At 44.5% G+C, this 20,873-nt stretch overlaps 1 long non-coding RNA gene across 1 annotated transcript; it reads right to left on the bottom strand.

Moving 5' to 3' along the window:
• Positions 1 to 2,307: 2,307 nt before the first annotated feature.
• LOC139263231 (uncharacterized) lies at positions 2,308 to 20,681 on the bottom strand. The gene is made up of 3 exons (XR_011593068.1): positions 20,457 to 20,681; positions 10,412 to 10,557; positions 2,308 to 2,782 (listed from the first exon to the last, which is right to left on the bottom strand). It is a non-coding gene; the product is annotated as an uncharacterized lncRNA (long non-coding RNA).
• Positions 20,682 to 20,873: the final 192 nt, after the last annotated feature.

Below are 20,873 nucleotides of genomic sequence, written 5' to 3'. Positions count from 1 at the left end.
ATATTTGTATCTAAGTTTGCTTCTGATCAGACACTTCCACCAATAAAGGTGAATTACCTCCCTTTGAAACCAACAGCATTTTGAAACAATCTTTTGTATTTTTTTCTTCCCCACACAAAGGAACTTATTTTTTAAATAAAAAAGCAAATTTCCATTTCTATAGCACCTTTCACGATCTTGGGTCGTCTCAAATTGCTTCACAGCCAATGACTGACTTATTAAGTGCAGTCACTGTTGTAATATAGGGAAATGCAGCAGCCAATTGATGCACAGCAAGGTCCAACCAACAGCAATGAGATCTATGTTGAGGTGTTGGCTGATGGATAAGTGTTGGCCAGGAAACTGGGAGAAATCCCCTGCTCTTCTTCGATATTATCATGGGACCTTTTATGTCTATCTGGGAAGGCAATTGGGGCTTTGGTTTATCATCTCATCTGAAAGGCAGCACCTCAAAGAGTGCAAAACTCTCTCAGTACTGCACTGAAATAATAGCCTAGATTATGTGCGCAAGTCTCTGGAGTGGGTCGTGAACACATGCTTTTCAATGGAAGTCCACGTTGAATTCCCAATACTTTAGCCTATTTAAAGTTTCATATGAAAAAGATGCGGTGTATTTGTTAAATGCTGTTTCATAAATATAGTATCTCTTTAAGTTCCTTGGGGAAGGAAATGTCACAAAACATTTAAGCTGTGTTGAGTTACGGACATATTTTGTAATTTTGTGTAGTTTCTCCCCTGTAACTATCTCTCTTTCTTTTTATAACACAGATGACACAGACTCAAATTTGGTATTTTACTCTTCTATTAGGTGTTACTAGTTATTGACATCATAAGCAAAACTTTGATAAAACTGACTAAATCTATTTTAATGCAGTATGTACTTTTATTTACTGGGCACAGATTACACTTTTACGCAGAGATCACAAACACTACTTTCAATTTAACATGAGTGATCAAGAGGTTATTAAACAAAATTAGGGCTCAAAAGGTTAATAAACAAAATTAGGGCTCATGGGATTGGGGGTAATGTACTAGTATGGATTGAGGATTGGTTAATGGACAGAAAACAGAGAGTAGGAATAGACGGGACATTTTTGGGCTGGCAGGCTGTAACTATTGGGGTACTGCAAGGATCGGTGCTTGGACCTCAGCTATTCACAATACATATCAATGATTTGGATGAGGGGACCAATTATAATATAATCCAAGTTTGCTGATGATACAAAGCTAGGTGGGAATGTAAGTTATGCAGAGGATGCAAAGAGACTTCAAGGGGATATGATGGGAGCACCATCACCTGCAAGTTCCCCTCCAAGTTACACACCATTCTGACTTGGAACTATATCGCCATTCCTTCATCGTCGCTGGGTCAAAATCCTGGAACTCCCACTCTACCAGCACTGTGGGAGTACCTTCACCACACGGACTGCAGCGGTTCATGAAGGCAGGTCACCACCACCTTCTCAAGGGCAATTAGGGATGGGCAATAAATGCTGGCCTTTACAGCGATATCCACATCCCATGAATGAATTTTAAAAAAGATGGGAAAATGCGAAGCAGTCTATGAACATAAATGTAAGGCCAAACAGAGGAATAGAGTACAAAAGAAGGGAAATTATGCAAAAACTTTATAAAACAATAGTTAGGCCTCAGCTAGAGTATTGTGTTCAATTCTAGACACCATACTTTAGGAAGTATGTCAAGGCCTTGGAGAGCCTGCAGAAGATATTTACTAGAATGGTACCAGGGATGTGGGACTTCAGTTATGTGGAGAGACTGGAGAAGTTGGGGTTGTTCTCCTTATAGCAGAGATGGTTAAGAGGAGATTTGATAGAGGTGTTCAAAATCATGAATGGGGGTTTTGATAAGAGTAAATAAGGAGAAACTGTATCCAGTGGCAGAAGGGTCAGTAACCAGAGGACATAGATTTAAGCTGATCGAACCAGCGGCGACATGAGGAAACATTTTTTACACAGCGAGTTGTTGTGATCTAGAATGCACTGCCTGAAAAGGTAGTGGAAGCAGATTCAATAGTGACATTCAAAAGAGAAATGGATAAATACTTGAAGGGAAAGAAATTACAGGGCTATGGGGAAATACAAGGGGCATGGGATTAATTAAGATAGCTCTACCAAAGAGCTGGCACAGGCACGATGGGTCTAATGGTCTCCTTCTGTGCTGTATCATTCTATGATAAGCTCCAATTTAAACAGATAAATAACCATCGCAAACACACCACTTAGTGGACATATCTGAAAAGTGCAGATGGCTACAGTAATGATTGTTTATACAAAATTAGTCAAAAAGTTTTTGTTTGTAAGATGTTTATGTTTGAAAACACCTCTATACACATTCTGAAATGTTTATCACTTATTTAATTTAAAGGTAACCAGAAAATTAATACACATCATTTTAATTGTTATACACCTTACCCACAGAAATGGATGATGATTGCTAGGATTCAACTGACACATGTATGGTAAGATATGCTGAATGTCATTTTATATGAGGCATTGCTTAACCGTGAGCCAATGTAGGTCAGCAAGCATAGGGGTGATGGTGCAAGTTCGGACATGCGCAGCCGAGTTTTGGATGACCTCAAGCAATCTTGGATACATTACACTCGAAATGCATGGCACCCATTTTCCCTTCCTGTGTGTTTTACATTTGTCTGTATTAAATTTCATCTGCCATTGTTTTGCCTACTCATATGTTGTTGAACTAATTCTGTAATTTCTTGGCTGCCTCCTTCAACTCCATGCCCTTCTTCATTTGGTATAATCTGTAAATTTGACAAATTTGCATTGAATTTCTAAAACCAAGTCAATGATTGTTGTCTTAAACAGTGTTCTATTTGTTCACTTGAGTAGTAATAAGTTAAATTTTTTGGTTATAATCAATTTATTCTTTAACTTCAGTATAGAAAACAATTTACAAGTAGAATGTAGTCACAGATAGGTTACGCAAATCTAGGCATGGGTCCTTCTGTGCTGCTTGAACAAAGGAAAAGGCTTATATTGATACACTATTTTCTTAACCAACTGGAGCTTGGCATTGCCTAATATGGTAGTTTCTGGCTTCTGCATAGTCCAGAGACACAAGTCTATATTTTCTTTAACATACATCAACAACATTAGAAGCATGTAAAATCACTGTGGCCTTGCTGTAGTAAGCATAAACCTGCTAGTCTCTATCATACCGGCAGTTGGTGAGACGCGGGAGCAGCCTATTAAAGGCCCAGCGGGAGATCGAGAGCCAGCGGCAGTTGGTGAGACGCGCGAGCAGCCTATAAAAGGCCCAGCGGGAGATCGAGAGCCAGCAGCAGTTGGTGAGAGGGGAGCGACCTATCAAAAGCCCAGCGGGAGATCGAGAGCCAGCGGCAGTTGGTGAGACGCGGGAGCAGCCTATAAAAGGCCCAGCGGGAGATCGAGAGCCAGCGGCAGTTGGTGAGACGCGGGAACAGCCTATCAAAAGCCCAGCGGGAGATCGAGAGCCAGCTGCAGTTGGTGAGACGCGTGAGCAGCCTATAAAAGGCCCAGCGGGAGATCGAGAGCCAGCGGCAGTTGGTGAGAGGGGAGCAGCCTATAAAAGGCCCAGCGGGAGATCGAGAGCCAGCGGCAGTTGGTGAGACGCGGGAGCAGCCTATAAAAGGCCCAGCGGGAGATCGAGAGCCAGCGGCAGTTGGTGAGACGCGGGAGCAGCCTATCAAAAGGCAGCTACAGCGGGAGAGAAAGCAAAATAGAAGTAGAAAGTAATCAAAAAGTGACGTCACAGCCAATGAGGTAAGTGATTGGCTGGTGATTGGTGAGTAGCTTTTCTTTTCTTTTTTATATCAGTAAGTGAACTGTAACATTGTTATTACCAATTTAAGGGTATCTAAGGTTAAGACATGGCAGGAGAGCTCGGCCATGTGATATGCTCCTCCTGTACCATGTGGGAACTCGGGGACACTTCCGGTGAACCTGGGCGCTACGTGTGTGGGAAGTGTATCCGCCTCGAGCTCTTGACGGTCCGCGTTGCGGAATTGGAGCTGAGGGTGGATTCACTCTGGAGCATCCACGATGCTGAGAATGACGTGAGTATCACGTGTAGTGAGTTGGTCTTACCGCAGGAGAAGGGTCCACAGCCAGATAGGGAGTGGAAGACCAGCAGGAAGAGCAGTGCAAGAAAGATAGTGCAGGGGTCCCCTGTGGTCATCCCCCTGCAAAACAGATACACTGCTTTGGGTACTGTTGGGGAGGATGACTCATCAGGGGAGGGCAGCAGCAGCCAAGTTCATGGCACCGTAGGTGGCTCTGCTGCACAGGAGGGCAGGAAAAAGAGTGGGAGAACGATAGTGATAGGGGATTCGATGGTGAGGGGAATAGATAGGCGTTTCTGCGGACGCAACCGAGACTCCAGGATGGTATGTTGCCTCCCTGGTGCAAGGGTCAAGGATGTCTCGGAGCGGGTGCAGGACATTCTGAAATGGGAGGGAGAACAGCCAGTTGTCGTGGTGCACATTGGTACCAACGACATAGGTAAAAAAAGGGATGAGGTCCTACGAAAAGAATTTAAGGAGCTAGGAGCTAAATTAAAAAGTAGGACCTCAAAAGTAGTAATCTCGGGATTGCTACCAGTGCCACGTGCTAGTCAGAGTAGGAATCGCAGGATAGCGCAGATGAATACATGGCTTGAGCAGTGGTGCAGCAGGGAGGGATTCAAATTCTTGGGGCATTGGAACCGGTTCTGGGGGAGGTGGGACCAGTACAAACCGGACGGTCTGCACCTGGGCAGGACCAGAACCAATGTCCTAGGGGGAGTGTTTGCTAGTGTTGTTGGGGAGGAGTTAAACTAATATTGCAGGGGGATGGGAACCTATGCAGGGAGACAGAGGGAGACAAAAATGAGGCAAAAGCAAAAGACAGAAAGGAGATGAGGAAAAGTGGAGGGCAGAGAAACCCAAGGCAAAGAACAAAAAGGGCCACTGTACAGCAAAATTCTAAAAGGAAAAAGGGTGTTAAAAAAGCAAGCCTGAAGGCTTTGTGTCTTAATGCAAGGAGTATCCGCAATAAGGTGGATGAATTAACTGTGCAAATAGATGTTAACAAATATGATGTGATTCGGATTACGGAGACGTGGCTCCAGGATGATCAGGGCTGGGAACTCAACATCCAGGGGTATTCAACATTCAGGAAGGATAGAATAAAAGGAAAAGGAGGTGGGGTAGCATTGCTGGTTAAAGAGGAGATTAATGCAATAGTTAGGAAAGACATTAGCTTGGATGATGTGGAATCTATATGGGTAGAGCTGCAGAACACTAAAGGGCAAAAATCGTTAGTGGGAGTTGTGTACAGACCTCCAAACAGTAGTAGTGATGTTGGGGAGGGCATCAAACAGGAAATTAGGAGTGCATGCAATAAAGGTGCAGCAGTTATAATGGGTGACTTTAATATGCACATAGATTGGGCCAGCCAAACTGGAAGCAATACGATGGAGGAGGATTTCCTGGAGTGCATAAGGGATGGTTTTCTAGACCAATATGTCGAGGAACCAACTAGGGGGGAGGCCATCTTAGACTGGGTGTTGTGTAATGAGAGAGGATTAATTAGCAATCTCATTGTGCGAGGCCCCTTGGGGAAGAGTGACCATAATATGGTGGAATTCTGCATTAGGATGGCGAATGAAACAGTTAATTCAGAGACCATGGTCCAGAACTTAAAGAAGGGTAACTTTGAAGGTATGAGGCATGAATTGGCTAAGATAGATTGGCTAATGATACTTAAGGGGTTGACTGTGGATGGGCAATGGCAGACATTTAGAGACCGCATGGATGAACTACAACAATTGTACATTCCTGTCTGGCGTAAAAATAAAAAAGGGAAGGTGGCTCAACCGTGGCTATCTAGGGAAATCAGGGATAGTATTAAAGCCAAGGAAATGGCATACAAATTGGCCAGAAATAGCAGCGAACCTGGGGACTGGGAGACATTTAGAACTCAGCAGAGGAGGACAAAGGGTTTGATTAGGGCAGGGAAAATGGAGTACGAGAAGAAGCTTGCAGGGAACATTAAGGCGGATTGCAAAAGTTTCTATAGATATGTAAAGAGAAAAAGGTTAGTAAAGACAAACATAGGTCCCCTGCAGTCAGAATCAGGGGAAGTCATAACGGGGAACAAAGAAATGGCAGACCAATTGAACAAGTACTTTGGTTCAGTATTCACTAAGGAGGACACAAACAACCTTCCGGATATAAAAGGGGTCGGAGGGTCTAGTAAGGAGGAGGAACTGAGGGAAATCCTTATTAGTCGGGAAATTGTGTTGGGGAAATTGATGGGATTGAAGGCCGATAAATCCCCAGGGCCTGATGGACTGCATCCCAGAGTACTTAAGGAGGTGGCCTTGGAAATAGTGGATGCATTGACAGTCATTTTCCAACATTCCATTGACTCTGGATCAGTTCCTATGGAGTGGAGGGTAGCCAATGTAACCACACTTTTTAAAAAAGGAGGGAGAAAGAAAGCAGGGAATTATAGACCGGTCAGCCTGATCTCAGTAGTGGGTAAAATGATGGAATCAATTATTAAGGATGTCATAGCAGCGCATTTGGAAAATGGTGACATGATAGGTCCAAGTCAGCATGGATTTGTGAAAGGGAGATCATGCTTGACAAATCTTCTGGAATTTTTTGAGGATGTTTCCAATAAAGTGGACAAAGGAGTACCAGTTGATGTGGTATATTTGGACTTTCAGAAGGCTTTCGACAAGGTCCCACACAGGAGATTAATGTGCAAAGTTAAAGCACATGGGATTGGGGGTAGTGTGCTGACGTGGATTGAGAACTGGTTGTCAGACAGGAAGCAAAGAGTAGGAGTAAATGGGTACTTTTCGGAATGGCAGGCAGTGACTAGTGGGGTACCGCAGGGTTCTGTGCTGGGGCCCCAGTTGTTTACATTGTACATTAATGATTTAGACGAGGGGATTAAATGTAGTATCTCCAAATTTGCGGATGACACTAAGTTGGGTGGCAGTGTGAGCTGCGAGGAGGATGCTATGAGGCTGCAGAGTGACTTGGATAGGTTAGGTGAGTGGGCAAATGCGTGGCAGATGAAGTATAATGTGGATAAATGTGAGGTTATCCACTTTGATGGTAAAAACAGAGAGACAGACTATTATCTGAATGGTGACAGATTAGGAAAAGGGAAGGTGCAACGAGACCTGGGTGTCATGGTACATCAGTCATTGAAGGTTGGCATGCAGGTACAGCAGGCGGTTAAGAAAGCAAATGGCATGTTGGCCTTCATAGCGAGGGGATTTGAGTACAGGGGCAGGGAGGTGTTGCTACAGTTGTACAGGGCCTTGGTGAGGCCACACCTGGAGTATTGTGTACAGTTTTGGTCTCCTAACTTGAGGAAGGACATTCTTGCTATTGAGGGAGTGCAGCGAAGATTCACCAGACTGATTCCCGGGATGGTGGGACTGACCTATCAAGAAAGAGTGGATCAACTGGGCTTGTATTCACTGGAGTTCAGAAGAGTGAGAGGGGACCTCATAGAAACGCTTAAAATTCTGACGGGTTTGGACAGGTTGGATGCAGGAAGAATGTTCCCAATGTTGGGGAAGTCCAGAACCAGAGGTCACAGTCTAAGGATAAGGGGTAAGCTATTTAGGACTGAGATAAGGAGAAACTTCTTCACCCAGAGAGTGGTGAACCTGTGGAATTCTCTACCACAGAAAGTAGTTGAGGCCAATTCACTAAATATATTCAAAAGGGAGTTAGATGAAGTCCTTACTACTCGGGGGATCAAGGGGTATGGCGTGAAAGCAGGAATGGGGTACTGAAGTTGCATGTTCAGCCATGAACTCATTGAATGGCGGTGCAGGCTAGAAGGGCTGAATGGCCTGCTCCTGCACCTATTTTCTATGTTTCTATACCATAACATTTCTAATCTAAACATTCTATTATGAAAATATCCAAGGCTGGTTGGTTGCAATCACCAGCTGTTGCTAAGTGAAATATGTACCTCTTTCTTTCTCTCTCTCTCTCTCTCTCTCTCTCTCCAATGATGCCAACCACATTTTTCTCTATGCAGGTACAACATCTCAAATCCGGCAATGTTGGGACTGAGACTGTGCCGATTTTCGGATTTTTCCGGACTTCGGACAAGAAAATCAAGAGTGTACGTATGCTACCGAAACAGACAAAGTACTAATGGTGGCGTGGGTCAGGTCGGGTTGGACCGGGTCGAGAGTGATTCAGCAAGGCTCGGACTGATTGCATGCCATTTAAAACATAGCGGCGAAGCCGATAACTAGTCTAGCCCACCGGTTTTTGGACAATAATTCCAAATGTTATTTTACTGATTATCGAATGGGATTTTCTCAAAAATTTCTGATTTTTCAAACAATTCTGATTTTTGGACAGCTGGATTTGAGACGTTGTACCTGTATTGAATGAACTAAACATGAATACCTTTCAGAAGCTGAATTAACCGAGTTCCATATGCCAACATGTCCTACTTTTTAATTTTTTTATGGGTTACCGAGCAAAGTGTTTTATATCCTTCTTTGTCTTTCATAATTCTGGCTTCCTTTTAGTGCCCTTGCTATCTCCTTATCTTTTCTATGTCCCTTATCGACTTCCTTACACAACATAATGCAATGACCAGAATCCCTAAAGCTATTATCTGTGCTATCACCAATCCCCTCTTGAACAATCCAGCCCAAGGATGTAGTTCCACACTATATACTACTTCCCACCATTCATGATTCCCAAGTCTTGTGATTGCCTGTTCTGTGCCTCTATTTTGTCTGTATCATTTATACTATATGTTTCTGGGATGTCCTAGTTCGCTCAATTGTGGCCTTTAAAGCCAGAGACAGGAGATATATAGTATCCCATATGTGAAATGGCTCAAATGGCGTCATCCTCCAGAGGCAGTCTCATCTGTAGATGTGGCGTTATGATGATGTACCAGTACCAACGTTTTAGCTAGCACCGATACAAGTATTTCTCGTTGGAGTCAAATAAAACTGGCATTCTAGTATGGGGCATCGGGTTGAACCCATAGTCATTAAAGGCAGTGGTAGTCACACACTACTGTCCTTTTCCTTTATACATGGTATTAGTTTGGTTATCGTCTCATTTACTTATTCCAATCTGGCATTTTGGTGATTCTTTGTTAAGGGTGAACCCACAAGCTAGAACAATATGTTGATGGATTACATCACATCTACAAACCCATGTTGCCTCTTTCAGAGTACAACACTTCATATCTGGTGCTATCCAAGTTCCTCCCTTCTTAATCAAATATCTTATATTCCTGATACTCTTTATGGATCAGACCTAACTTAAGAGTGTTCCACCAGTCCAATCGATTCTACTCTTATACACCTTCCAAGGTTTCGTTTCATTTCCATTTTTCCTCAACAAAGGAAAGACCAATACCACTGGTATAATATCTTCATTTCTTTCCCCTTCCCTAGGGGCCAGAAACACAATTCTCATCTGCTTTATTTGATCTATTCCTTTCTGGATTATGTTCATCACAAAAGCCGCATACTGGTTACACATAATACCTCTTGTCTCCTGCTTTCCATTGGCCTCATTATTATCTATTAACTGATTAATTCTTTTCTGTACTTTGTCCAATTCTCTCCCTAACTCCTCAGTGGATAATAAGGTGTTTTGTTGTTCCACTAAATCTCCCCCTTCTTGGTTCCTTTTGGATAAAATGTCTTTCAATTGCTTCCTCATCATGTTCCCACATTCTCTCTATATCGGCTTCCAGACAAGCCTGCTGTTGCTCCTATGCCCATCCATTCCATTAGCCCCCTCTTCTTTTGTTTCTTACCCTCCTTATGCCTATCTTCCCACCAATCTGATTCTTCTTCTAATCCCTTACACTTCTCTCCCTCTCTTTTCCACTAAAGCTTGCAACATTCTATGCAACATATCTGTATAATTACAATGACAAAGCTTTTTTGGATATGTGAAATTTCATATTCAATTACACTGGTACAATCTCAAAATGGATATTATATAGTATAATCCCAGTTTCGATTACTTTGAGTCTATTTTTATTTGGGTTATGTCGTTGAGATGGGCATGTATAATCTTGTGAGCTTGAGTTGAACACATGCTCAAGTTTTTCCTCAACATCTGTTACATTAATATGAACAAAACTTCCAGATACTGCAGTTAAATGGCTAGTATTGTCCATGACAGAGCATCCCACTCCTATTGTGTGTTTGGGAAAGCTGTGTTTCCAGATTCGCGTTCAACTCACTGTAATTAGCATTAATTATTAAGACTCCTTTATATGGGATTCCCATGTCCCCTATTTTGCTGCTTGAGTTTGTATCCACTGAAAAGTGATCTTAGTTACACCGAAAGTATTATTTCTCATACAACATTGTATTTGTAACCCACCCTTTTCTGGTACTTGCACCTCCAGTTGCTTTCATCACTGGATCCGCCTGGGCTGACCAGGCTTGTTACACAAATTCATCTTCTTTCCTTGTTGTTTAGCGCTGGTAGAGGTCAGCAGTAGTACAATGTCTCTCCACATCTTGTTCCTGTTAACATCAAATGCAGCATTTATTCTCCAACTAGTTATCTGACCTCTTTTTCTTGTACAGTTTACACTGATCTCCATGATACCACACATATTGTGGTGTCTTCCCTCATTTCTGAATGGACAGTTTAAGGTTTGTTTCTCCCAACTAGCCTCCCAGGCACCCCCCTTTAAAAAAATCTTTAAGCATGACTTGATCGGCAATCAAGTAGGTCATGCAATAGATGGGGTGGTCGTCCCTGGTGGTGTTAAAATAGGTAGCACCCATCTTCTCCGCTGCACAGAGTGGACTGTAAAGATGGTTGGAGGTTCTGGAGGAACTGGATATGGATCTGGCGACTATCAATGGGGAGTGGAACCCTATTTGAATGTACAATTTGCATCTGTCGGCCTGTCAAGCTCACTGGTGTGGCACGGATGGCCTTCAGAAGGCAAAGCGGTAACCCAATCAGTAATGGTCTTAACCAGATCATCAGTTCCCTGCATGACAGCTTTTATCAGCCCTGCTTTCAGAGTGCGATTAAAGCGTTCCACCATCCCACTGGACTGTCGATGGTAGGGGATGTGAAAATATTGGGCTCAAGTTTTGGCCTGAGTTGCTCCTATTTTTTTGGAGCAACTAGTTTAGAATGGAGCATCTTAGACATTGCAATTCTTGGCATTTGGTTTGCTCCAGCTCTAGTGAGTTAGAACAGTTTCATTTTAGATCAGATTTTATTTCCCAAAAGGGGGCGTGTCCAGCTACTTACGCCTGTTTTGCAAGTTTAGGCAGTGAAAACTTACTCCAAACTAACTTAGAATGGAGTAAGTGTAGATTTTTGTAAGCTCAGAAAAACCTTGCCTACACTTAGAAATCAGGCGTAGGGAACGAGAGATGGGGGGGGGGGGGGGCCGGGCGGGGGAAGGAAGTTTACAAACATTAAACACTTGACTTTTACAAATAAAGAGCCATCATCAATAATAAATGATAAATAAATCAATCCAAAAAAAATAAAAAAAATCAATAAATAAAAAATTAAGTTTCTACTCACCGACTGCAGCACCGAAAGCCCTCCAACAGCATGCTGGGACCCCCCCCCCCCCAGTGTCTCGCTCTCTCTCTGTCAGTGTCTCTCTGTGTTTCTGACAGCGAGGGGTGGGGGGAGGAGGGGAAGAGGAGGGGGGAAAGAGAAGGGGAAGAGGAGGAGGGGAAGAGGAGGAGGGGAAGAGGAGGAGGAGGAGGGGAAGAGGAGGAGGGGGGGGAAGAGGAGGAGGGGGGAAGAGGAGGAGAAGGGGAAGAGGAGGAGAAGAGGAAGAGGAGGAGAAGAGGAAGAGGAGGAGGAGGGGAAGAGGAGGAGGGGGGAAGAGGAGGAGGAGGAGAAGAGGAGGAGAAGAGGAGAAGGGGAAGAGTAAGAGGAGGAGAAGAGTAAGAGGAGGAGAAGAGTAAGAGGAGGAGAAGAGTAAGAGGAGGAGAAGGGGAAGAGGAGGAGAAGGGGAAGAGGAGGAGGAGGGGAAGAGGAGGAGGAGGGGAAGAGGAGGAGGAGAGTGAGGGTAGAGGAGGAGAGGGGAGGGGAGAAGGAGAGAGGGGGGTGTGAGGAAAGGGGGGTGTGAGGAGAGGGGGGGGTGAGGAGAGGGGGGGTGAGGAGAGGGGAGCCGGAGCAGGACCTGAATGGGGGTGGGGGGGGAGCCGGACCGGGACTTAAACAGGTGAGGGGGAGGAGCCGGAGCACGACCTGAGGGGGGGGAGCCGGAACGGGACTTGAACGGGGTGGGGGGAAGCCGGACCGGGACTTAAACAGGTGAGGGGGGGAGCCGGAGCACGACCTGAGGGGGGGGAGCCGCAGTGGGACTTGAACGGGGGGATGGGCGGGCCAGAGCGGGACTTGAATGGGAGGGAGGCCAGAGTCTAATCTTCGCCCTGGGAGTCCATTCGGTCAGGGCTAGGGGTGGCGTGCTTCAGGCTCCTCCCACACAGCCTCAGGGGCCTGGAGCTACTGCACATGTGCAGAGGTCCTGGCACTGTTTTCAGCACCGGGACCTGGCTCCGCCCCCGACCCCTTGTGCTCCGCCACGCCGAGCACGAAGACGTCCTGAAGAATTCGCAGAATCACAAGGTAAGTATTCAGTGCCCTTTTTCTTCCAGAAATGCGCCGTTTTTCCAGAGGGTGGAAACTTGGGCCCATTGTCCCACACTGATGAGGCGGCACAAGTGTTGCATCACTTCTGCCATAAAATGTGATCCATTATCACTTTCTATCCTTTTTGGAAAACCCCATCTGGCAAATATTTGCTCCTATAAAATCTTTGCCGTGGTAACCACATCATTTTTTACAGACTGGGAAGGCTTTGATCCACTGGGTGAACATATCCATAACAACTAAGATAAACCAATACCCATCTTTTGCTGTGGGTAATGCGCCTATATAGTCAATCTGCAATATTCCCATGAATCTGAATAACGATTCAGGTGCTCATCGGGACCTTTCGTTTAGTTGGGGCTGGATTCATTTGGGCACAAATGAAACACAAAGCTAGGTGATGTTGAACATCCTGGTGCATCATTGGCCACCAGTAACAACTGTGTAGCATATCTATAACCCGAGAAATGAAGACCTGTCCCCCAATTTGATGCATATACAGAATCAACTCATTTCTGAAACAGAGAGGGGTAACCTATTTCAGTTTGGGGCCATCTCATGGTACAAAACCTCTTCATGTAGGACAAGGGAGTCCTTACTCAGTGCGAAGGGTGGGGGAAGATCCTTCCATAGTGTATGGCATCTTTAACCTTTACCACACCAGGGTCAGTATCCTGACAGGTTTTCAAATCAGGTATGACCATAAGAACATAAGAAATTGGAGCAGGAGTAGACTATTTGGCCTCTTGAGCCTGCTCCATCATTCAATAAGATCATGGCTTATCGCTCAAAAATCTATCTATCTCAGCCTTAAATATATTCAATGATCCAACCTCCACAACTCTCTGGGGTAAAGAATTCCACAGATTTACAACCCTCTGAGAGAAGAAATTCCTCCTCATCTCAGTTGTAAATGGGCGACCCCTTATTTTGAAACTATGCCCCTAGTTCTAGATTCCCCCATGAGTGGAAACATCCTCTCTGCATCTACCTTGTCGAGCCCTCTCATTATCTTGTTTCAATAAGATCACCTCTCATTCTTCTACACTCCAATGAGTATAGGGCCAACCTACTCAACCTTTCTTCATAAGTCAAACCATCTCAGGAATCAACCTAATGAACCTTCTCTGAACTGCTTCCAATGCAAGTATATCCCTCCTTAAATAAGGAGAACAAAACTCTACGCAGTACTCTAGGTGTGGCCTCACCAATACCCTGTACAGTTATAGCAGGAGTTCTCTGCATTTATACTCCATCCCCCTTGCAATAAAGGCCAACATTTCATTTGTCTTGTTGTACTTGCATACTAACTTTTCGTGTTTCATGCACAAGGACCCCCAGATCCCTCTATGATGCAGCATTTTGTAATTTTTCTCAATTTAAATAATAATTTGCTTTTTTATTTTTTCTGCCAAAGTGGATAACCTCATACTTTCCCACATTATACTCTGCCAAATTTTTGCCCACTCACTTAGCCTGTCCATAACCCTTTGCAGATTTGTTGTGTCCTCCTCACAAATTACTTTCCCACCCATCTTTGTATCATCAGCAAACTTGGCTACGTTACACTCGGTCCCTTCATCCAAATCGACCAGGGTCTGTCGTACTGGTGCCAGTGGTTGTGAGGTAGGTGGTTTCCATGCAACCCCTTTTATAGCTGCTTCTCTGACCAATTGATCAGCTACATTATTATGATCGCCTTCTTGGTTAATTCCCTCCCGCTGATACGCTTTCACTTTACAAATGGCAATTTACCCCAGTCGCTCACTAGTGATATCCCAAATCATTTGGAGTTCCGAATGATGGGCGAGTTGTTTACCTTTTGAAATGCAGAAACCAGGTTTATGCCAGATAGGCAAATACTCTGTGAGGGAATTGCACAGAAATGAACTGTCATAGTATATAGTGACCTTCCCTATAATTGTCTGGAGAGCTGTAACTACAACAACTACGCAGAGTGCTGGGTCAGACATTTAATGAGGACACTTTGAGTCCTAAGGAATTCAGCACGCAGCGCCTGTATGGCATTGTCCCAGTTCATAAAACCTGGAACCATCCACATAAACACTAGTGGAGCCCACCAGTGGTATGGTTTTAATAGGTCGACGAGATACGACCTCTTCCACTTTATAGGCATGGTGTACTCGCTCAATCTGCAACATATGAGCCAATTGTTAGGTGTGGAAGTGTCGTACCGTAATATCTTTACTGCCCAATTCCAAGATCCATCTTCCCCACCGTGCTGGGGACACTCCTTTCACCTGGCCCTTCATTAATACTGTTACTGAGGTGTGAAGGGTGTACAAGATAAATACTACCAAATATTCCGTGTGCTTGACTAACTAGTGGACTTCCAGGATCTGCTTAGTACAATGGTCGTACAATGTCTCCACAGGAGTGAGTGTATGCAGAACTGGATTAACCCATAAGCTAATAAAGCCTTAGGCCCTTATATTTTTTAGGCCCTCGACTTTAGGCCCTAATTTTTATATCATTATTCCATAATCTTTGTCACAAGGTTGGTTAAGCAATATCACATATAACTGCACACCTTGTGATAGTACCAACAGTAGCCATGTAGGATACATGACAGTGAGTGATGGGACAGGATGCCTCTATGTACACTAGAAAATTGTTTTAGCAGCCTCTTACCAAGACTGAGACACAACGTCTACCCTCTTTATCATATTGAAGCTGACTCATTGCAGCTACTGAGGCCTGTTCCCGTCAATCCTTTTTAAAAAGGTCTGAGTTGTGGTTTTACCCTGATTTTTACTCTCCCCCAATCTCCATAAGGCCCAAATTGCTTCCAAGTCCAGTATAACAACAGTGAAGTCTTGCTACAGCTATACAAGGTATTGATGAGGCCACACCTGGAATACTGCATGCGGTTTTGGTTTCCATATTTACTGCTTTGGAGGCAGTTTAGAGAGGGTTCAATAGATTGATTCCGGAGATGAGGGGGTTGACTTATGAGGAAAGACTGAGCAGGTTGGGCCTCTACTTATTGGAATTCAGAAGAATGAGAGGTGATCTTATCAAAAGGTATAAGCTTATGAGGGGGCTTGACAAGGTGGCTGCAGAGAGGATGTTTCCACTGATGGGGAAGACTAGAACTAGAGGGCATGATCTTAGAATAAGGGGCTGCCCATTTAAAACAGAGATGCGGAGAAATTTCTTCTCTCAGAGGATTGTAAATCTGTGAAATTCGCTGTCTCAGAGACCTGTGAAAGCTGGGACATTGAATAAATTTAAGACAGAAATAGACAGTTTCTTAAACAATAAGGGAATAAGGAGTTATGGGGAGCGGGCGGGGAAGTGGAGCTGAGTCCTTGATCAGATCAGCCATGATCTTATTGAATGGCGGAGCAGGCTCGAGGGGCCTTATGGCCTATTCCTGTTCCTATTTCTTATGTTCTTATTCTGTTCATCCAGAAGATGTTGAACTGAGACTCTCTGTCCTCCTTTCTGTTTGGATCCCTTCCCGTGAGCTTCTCCTCCTTCAGACCAACACTGTCCTTTAGTATGTTCTGAATTGCCATAGTTACCACAGGTGTTTTGTGTATGACACTCATTGGCAAAGTGTCCTTGTTTCCCACAGTTAAAGCAAGGTCTCCCTCCTTTCCCACATTACAACTGTGACTACACTCCAAAAGTACTTCATTGTCTGTAAAGCACTTTGAGACATCCGGTAGTCGTGAAAGGTGCTATATAAATGTGAGTATTTCTTTTTTTTTGCCCCTTTATTAATTACAATTGGCACTGCTTTTTAAAAAAATTTGGGGGATTGTTGGGATTTTAGCTCGAGTCGGGATTCATGTCAGGCTTGAAGGGCTGTCTGAATATCCCTCCCTAACCCTTCTTGCGGCTTCATCGCCCTCAGTTCTGTGGCGTATTGACAAAGTATATGTTCACAATCAGGATTCACTAGGGTCTTGTATTTATTGATCACTGAACTCCAAAAAGTGGGATCGTCCTTGGACAATTCTACTCGATCACCATGGTTCTGATTATACACTTCCAAAGACTTTTAAATACTGGATTAGGTTTATGGTCCATAATCTTTCCCATATCCGCCACTACCCTATATCCCACTGCCTCACATACTATGGTCTTACGCTTTTCATGGTCTGGGAATTGGCTCTCTTCCTCCAGTACAAACTCATCAGGTAATGTCACGGCTTGGGGGGTAAGACAACCTGCAGCAGTCGACCAGCATTTTTGTCTGTCAAGGCACACGCCTGCTGCAGCAATCAGACTTTATTTAATAAAGGAGTTGAGTCTCCTATTCCCTCATATTTAGACAATTGCCCACTGATTTGGCAGATCCAGACTTCTTCTCCATTTTTGTATTCATATACTGTTTGACCTATTCATGTATCGGTCTCCCCTTTTGTGTGCAGTTGTTTAGTCAATAAGGGGGCCATTTTAACAGACCTGTGTACCCCCGCACCATCACCTGTTTTAGACTGGGTATAATCCGCAACACTCCCTGCATTACTACTGATAATAGAAGTATCACTTCCTCTCTGCTCAGCATCAGAAACCTCCACTTTGATCTACTGAACTATGGGGGGCACTGTTGGGAGGACTGGATCATCTTCGTCATCTTCAGTACTGGATTCCTCCTCGTAAGTTCCGACAGACAAGGCTGCCACTCTAACTTTTAATTCTTTAATCATTTTCCTGTCCTCTGCTCTTCTCCATTTCTCCTCTCCCCATTGCCTTGCCAAATCTCCATCCTTGTTTTCTTGCGACAAGTTCCATAGTTCTCGATAAGCAATTTTGGTATTTTTCCGTTTTGCCTGTAACTTAGTTATTGCCAAATTAGAAACAGAAGTGGTCCTTAACATGAGTCCTGGGGCACCCCACTGAGTTCTTCCCTTAACATTATTCATCAAACCTGTATCCATTGCTTTTTATTCGTCAACTAATTTCTTATCCTGAAGTTTTATCCTGAATCCTGATAGCTTTGACTTTAACCAGTAGTCTCTTATGTGGAACTTTAGCAAATGTGTTTTGGAAGTGTAAGTACACAATGCCATAGTCTTTGTCACAGTTGGCAGCCGTGGCTCAGTTGGTAGCACTCTTGTTACTGAGCCAGAAGGTTGTGGGTTCTAAGTCCCACTTCAGAGACTTGAGCACAAAAATTTAGGCTAACACTCCAGTGCAGTACTGAAGGATTGCTGCACTTTTGGAGGTGCCATCTCTTGGATGAGATATTAAACTGAGGCCCCATCTGCTCTCTCAGATGGATGTAAAAGATCCCATGGCACTATTTTGAAGTAGAGCTGAGAGTTATCCCTGGTGTCCCGGCCAATATTTATCCCTCACCAAAAAAACAGATTATCAGGTCATTATCACATTGCTGTTTGTGGGAGCTTGCGGTCTGCAAATTGGCTGCTGCGTTTCCTACATTACAACAGTGACTACACTTCAAAGGTACGTCATTGGCTATAAAGCGCTTTGAGATGTCGTGAAAGGCGCTATATAAATGCAAGTCTTTTTTTTCATTTCCTTCACAGCTGACAATTTGTTGCTTCCAAAAATAAATTAAAGAGGTTGGTCAGATAGGTTTGTGTTCTGACGAAAGGTCATTGACCTGAATCATTACTCTGTTTCTCTTTCCGCAGATACTGCCTGACCTGCTGAGTATTTCCAGCATTTTGCTTTTGTTTTGGTCAGATTGGATCTTCATTGTCTTAGTTGTTGTTGCACCAATGTTCAAATTTACTCCTGATAGTCAATTCCAATCCATGTGAAATAATGGCCCACAAATTGCAGTCAGAGGCTTCCTGCCAGCGGACGCCACTGACCAAATTTTTTTTAACAAAAGTACTTGGTGGTCCCGGAGGAACGTAGATTTGCGGTCCGATGCCTCCATTCGCAGTCCAGCGTATGGGCTCACACATCCCAGGATCGTAAGCGCTACCTGGGATCATGTGGACCTGGACCACCAATGAACATGGAATCATTGATAATAATGGTGAGTTCCGTTTATACAAGCTCCCATTACTATCAATGAGAATACCCCCCAAAAACACAACACAATAAATAAAACACCTCACATAGTTAAAATTAATTGAAATTGAATTTAATTAAATGGTTAGACAAATTTATTTTTTTGAATTTTCCTTTGTATGTTTTAATAGGGGTAAAAATAAACTTACCTTAATGGACAGGGTTTTTAATATAAAAATTAGTGATAACATTTAATTTTTCTATCTTTTAAAACTCGTATACTGGTAAAAGCAGGTTATATGCCAGTTTTTAATCAGATGTAAGAGTTTGAAGGATATTTGCTGGGCAAGAGTTAGGCAAATAGCCCAATCTCCGCACACGGATGTCCTTCTCCCAGGGATGTGTGCAATCTGTCAAAAGAAACTTTGACTGTTCACAAATGTCAGTTCTCGGCGCATGCGCATTGTGCGGCGAGAACCAGCACCTGCGAGGCCTCTTCGGGCGCATGCGCACATTGTACACACCTGGAGATGCCGCAATTTACGGGCCAATGGAAGTGAGATTCATGTGTATGTAATAAAAACAGAAAATGCTGGAAATCTCAGCGGGTCAGGCAGCATCTGTGGAGAGAAAGTTAACGCTTTGGATCGTTGATCCTTCGTCAGAACTGGCGAATGTTCGAAAGGCAGATTCTTAAGGAGCACTGAAAGGGGGAGGGGAGGAAAGAACAAACGGGAAGGTCTGTGATAGGGTGGAAGACAGGAGCGATTTGAGAGACAAAAGGAATGATGGGCTGACTGGAGATGGTAATGGCAGAAGTTAGAAAAAGATCAATTTAGATAGGGTGTGAATAGGATAACTACCAGGAAACACAGAGAGAAAAAGTACATAAGAGCAAAACATGGGAAGAGGTAATGTCTGAAATTGTTGAACTCGCTGTCAAGTCCAGAAGGCTGTAAAGTGCATAAACGAAAGATAAGGGTGCTGTTCCTCGAGCTTGCGTTGAGCTTCATTGGAACAGTGCAAGAGTCCGAGGACGGAGAGGTCAGACTGGGAGCGGAGTGGAAAACTAAAGTGACAGGCGACCGGAAGCTCATAGGCAGTCCCTCGGAATCGAGGAAGACTTGCTTCCACTCTCAAAATGTGTCCTTAGGTGGCTGAGCAGTCCAATACGAGAACCACAGTCCCTGTCACAGGTGGGACAGATAGTTGTTGAGGGAAGGGGTGGGTGGGACTGGTTTGCCGCACGTTCTTTCGGCTGCCCGCGCTTGATTTCTGTATGCTCTGTGATGAGACTCGAGGTGCTCAGCGCCCTCCCGGATGCATTTCCTCCACGCTTACAGACCGAACGGAGGTGTTCCGCAGTCACCCAATCTGCGTTTGGTCTCCCCAATGTAGAGGAGACCACATTGTGAGCAGCAAATACAGTATTAATGGGTATGTAGTTGCCTGTGAGGGGTCATTCAGCCTGACTGCCTGCCTCTCTTCCGCGGTTACATCCAAGCCAGGGTGTCCCAGGAGATGGAGCACGAGGTGTCCACTGATACACTCACGGCCTTCCACAAGAGGTGGGCACCGGAGAGCATCATCACCCCCGGCAACCAAATCTTAATTTGCCCGTTTATTGTTCAAAGTTAATTTGTTTAATGTGTCGGTTTTGGTGCCCCCACTTTAATCAGGGGGGGGGGGGTGCCCCCACTTGAATCAGGGGGCACTTGATTGAAATTTGATTTACAGGAGCAACTAAAGTAGTTGTAGTTGCCTGTATTTCTTTAGTTCCCTTTATTGAAATTGGCCCCGCCATGGTCTATTTTCAATGTACCTGTGCCTCCCTCACAATGATTTGTCACTTCAAGTTTGGTTACCCGTCACTTGTGAAACGTCTACACAGCTCCACTTGTTTCAATGTTTAAGATTTCTCACTTTTTTTTAATCCTAAAAAAACTCACAGTGAGCTGGTCACCACTTTCCCGCGGCTCACGGCCGACCGTTGCAGCACGCAAGCTCCCGCTGCTCGTGCGTGCGCAGCGGCTTCACTTCAGGCAGCGCGGTGGCCACCCCCACGCCTCAGGACCCCACATTTGAAAAGGCTTTGACCAATGAGAAGAACACGTTTCAGGAGCGCCGCCGTTTGAGTGCAGAGCGAGCGGAGAGTGGGGGAAAGAGAAGGGAGCGGGGTTAGGGCGGGGGCGGGTCGACGTGCGGGGATCGGTCAACGAGCGGGATTGGGGGGGGGGGG

The sequence above is a fragment of the Pristiophorus japonicus genome, chromosome 4 (genome assembly GCF_044704955.1).
Source record: "Pristiophorus japonicus isolate sPriJap1 chromosome 4, sPriJap1.hap1, whole genome shotgun sequence".
Classification (NCBI taxonomy): domain Eukaryota; kingdom Metazoa; phylum Chordata; class Chondrichthyes; family Pristiophoridae; genus Pristiophorus; species Pristiophorus japonicus.
This window is presented reverse-complemented; position numbering and strand designations above follow the sequence as displayed.